A 3785-nucleotide genomic window follows, 5' to 3' on the forward strand; every position below is an offset into this window, starting at 1 on the left:
ACTATTAATGTATTTTTATCTATGTCTCTTTATTGTGGTTAAGAGTTGGCTTGTGTATCTTGCTGCTGCCCTGTTGGGGGCATATATATTTATAATTGTCATATCCACTTGTTGAATACATCCTTTAAGAATAATATAGTGCCCTTCTGTGTCTCTAACTATAGCCTTTAGTTCAAAATCCAATCTGTCTGATATAAGAATTGCTACCCCAGCTTTCTTTTGAGGTCCATTGGAGTGAAAGATGGTATTCTATCCCTTTACTTTTAGTCTGAATGTATCTTTAGGTTCCAAATGAGTCTCTTGTAGACAGCAAATGGATGGGTCATGTCTTTTTATCCAATCTGAAACCCTGTGGCACATTATGGGAGCTTTTAGGCCTTTTACATTGAGACTGATTATTGAGAGATATGATTTTAATGATGCCATGTTGCCAGTAAAGTCTGTGTTCCTATGGATTGTGACTTTCTGATCTGTATCACTCTTGGGGCCTTTTTACTTTTATAGAACTCCCCTTAATATCTCCTGTAGGGCTGGTTTCGTGGTTATGAAATTGGTCAATGACTGGCGATTCTGGAAGGTCTTTATTTCTCCATCAATTCTGAATGACAGCCTTGCTGGATAAAGGATCCTTGGCTGCATGTTTTTCTCTGAAAGAGATTTAAAAATGCCCCCCCCCCCAACCCTTTCTCTCATTCCAGGTGTATGTAGACAGATCTGAAGTAATTCTGATATCTTTGCCTTGGTACGTGAGTAATTTCTTTCCCTAGCAGCTTTCAATACTGTATCCTTGGATCTAATATTTGCAAATTGCACTATGACGTGACGTGATGTAGATTTGTCATGGTTGAGCTTGGGAGGGGTTCTCTCTGCCTCTTGGACACGAATGTTTGTTTCCCTTGCTAGATTAAGGAAGTTTTCAGCTACTATTTGTTAAAATATCTCTTCTAGACCTGTGTTTTTCTCCACCCCCTCGGGGATGCCGATGATTCTGACATTGGAACCTTTCATTGAGTCAGTAATCTCCCATAACCTACATTCCTGAGCGTGGCTTTTTTTGAGTCCAGATTCTATTCTAGCTTTCTCTTCTACTATCAGGGTGGTAGGATTAAGCCTTGAATCAGTCTCTCTGCTCAGCAAGGAGTCTGCTTCTCCCTCTCTCTCTACACCCACTCATGCTCTTTCTCTCTCTCTCTCAAATAAATAAATAAATAAATAAATAAATAAATAAAATGATATATATATATTTTCTTTTTAATAGTTTTTTTATCTTTATTTTTTTACTTAAATTCAATTGGCCAAGGTATAATACATCATTGGTTTATATTTATATTTATTGTATTGAGAATCTATCAGTCTTCAAGAAAAAAGGTTAGGTTTTCTAGTATGTCATACTGTGATACATGGGAACTGTTCAATATTTTAATAGAAGTACAATACTACACAGATAAAAATTTCTGCTAATGATACAAAAAATTTGCCTAGAAAAATGAAGTGGAAATTGAGGAAATACTTCCAGTGATGCAAATAAATCCAAAGTGGACACATAAAAATTAACATGTGGATTTCATAAAGAATTTGAGAATTTATAATACCTTTGTGTTTTGGAGAATGTTGACCAGTGTTCACTGTGTGAAGGGAACATAGTTATATTTTTACTTACATCACTCTCCATAATTAAATCAGATATACTCAAAACGTATAGTAATCTCAAGTATTGTTTGTGTTTAAAGTATATAACAGTGTAGACATAAAATATTTTTGACTGATGAAGACAGTCTAGCATAATCAGCAAATGTATTTGCTGTAATTTATCTGATAGATACTTCATACTAGAGAAGATCCCTGAAAAAATAAGGGCATTCAAATAATCATAATCCTAAATGTTTGACAATTATTTTAGGAAAGATCAAAGATGCTTCCATCCCTGTACAACAGTCTAAAAAGTTTTTGTGAAGATCTTTTATTACTTTAGAGAGAGGGGGGTATGAACAGACACAGGGGCGGAGGGAGAGAGAGAACCTCAAGCAAACTCTACACTTAGCTCAGAGCCCCATGTGGGGCTCAATCCTACAACCCTAGCCAAAATCAAGAGTCAGACACTCAATCTACTGAGCCCCCCAGAGGCCCCTCAAACATGTTTTATTCCATGTAGCTGATCATTTATTCTGTATGTTCATGAAGCTGGATGATTTGATGAAATGTCCAAAGTAACAATAATTCATGCCTTTTCAGAATTTAGTCTCCTTAAAATTGTGGTGTGGGAAATTCTAATCACATGCCCTTTGTGTCAGAGAAATGTGTGAGGGAGTTCAAACTTCTGAGGGAAATAGTTTATAGAGAGGACTTTCTCATCTTTGCATTGGCACACTTTAGGAAGGACCATTTGTTTTTTTCATCTGTAGAAAAGGACAGATTGCTGGATAAGAAGAAGAGAGAAAAGTAGTGATGTTCTCCAGCCCTTGTACATTCTGTCTATAACTTCTATAAATGGTAAGGCAGCAATTGGCTGAGGAAAAACAAAAAGTAAAACAAACAAAGCAGCTCACAAATGCCAGGGTCCTGTGGGTGGCCTTAGTTTCAGGAAAGGGTCTTGGGCACAGGCTGGTCTTGTGGAATGTTACCATGGACACACTGGCCCAGATTATGAGGAACACACACAGGATATCTCATAAACCCATGCCCCCTACAAAAGCAGCCTCCTGAAGCTTATCAGATTCTCTCCTGCTACAGCATGTCAGACAACACATTTGTACAACTTCATTGGTGTTGAAGGGGGCCACACACAGCCCTTGTGATGACATGGATGTAGATCTAATGTTAGTGATCTAGAAAGAAAAGAGAGATGGAAAACGTATGTGAAGACTTTGGGTTTGAGCCATGCCTATCGATGTTGTTGGAAGTGGTAATTATGGCCTGAAAAATACTGAGAAAAGTTGTAGTGCAGAGGGATAGGCCCCAGGTGATTCTGTACATGCAAACCACTGCCTTACGACCAATGTCATCTAGAAAATTTCTTACTCCAAAGGCATTTAATTCTTCTGGAATCTCACTGAAAACAACTGTTATTAGCTAAAGTAAAATGGGTGGATATCAAATCTATAGGCCTCTTTGCATGGGGCTGGAATAAGAAAGTGTTGATGAGTAAGACAAGAAGCAACATGTTCCCAATAAAACAAACATAATTGGAGAATGAAGAACACTCCAAAATAGTATCATTTGAAGCAATTATATTCATTGGCCTCTTATACTATCGTTAGACTTCTGCAGAGCTAAAAAGGGAACGAAAATGATATGTAAGCTTGATGGAAATAAGAGAACTCTAAGAAGACTCCATGAGGTTTGATCACCATCAGCAGTAAGTTGTGCAGATTCTCTACTAATATTCAGGAAATGAAGAATTAGTTCTAGATGTAAATGTCAAGAATTTTTAAAGTCACTTCAGAGGAACATTAATGTCAAGACAAGCACGCCTTATTTATAAGTATTCTTGACATGTCTTTGGTGCAAAAAGGTGGTTTCATTAAAGAAGGTGGACAGGACACGTGGCAGAAAGAGCTGCCCTAGGGTCTTGAGGAGTGGCCCATTATATACTTTGAATTTGGGAAGGGGTTAAGAACAGCACAGGCCTCCAAGGTATTTTGGAAACAAAGTTTCCATGACCTTGAGTGGGCTAGCTATTGTTAGGAAAAGAAATTTATTACTGCTTAGGAAAAGTCATAAGTCCTTTCAGATGTATATCGGTGGGTCATATGCTGGGGATGATAGCCAACATGTACCTTGCCGGT

The 3785-nt window shown here is 37.6% G+C and overlaps 1 pseudogene; it reads right to left on the reverse strand.

Annotated features, from left to right (window-relative positions):
• Positions 1-2271: 2271 nt before the first annotated feature.
• On the reverse strand, positions 2272-3160 carry LOC113261933 (vomeronasal type-1 receptor 2-like; annotated as a pseudogene).
• Between the last annotated feature and the right edge of the window lie 625 nt (positions 3161-3785).

The sequence above is a fragment of the Ursus arctos genome, unplaced genomic scaffold, assembly GCF_023065955.2.
Source record: "Ursus arctos isolate Adak ecotype North America unplaced genomic scaffold, UrsArc2.0 scaffold_5, whole genome shotgun sequence".
Taxonomy (NCBI): Eukaryota; Metazoa; Chordata; class Mammalia; order Carnivora; family Ursidae; genus Ursus; species Ursus arctos.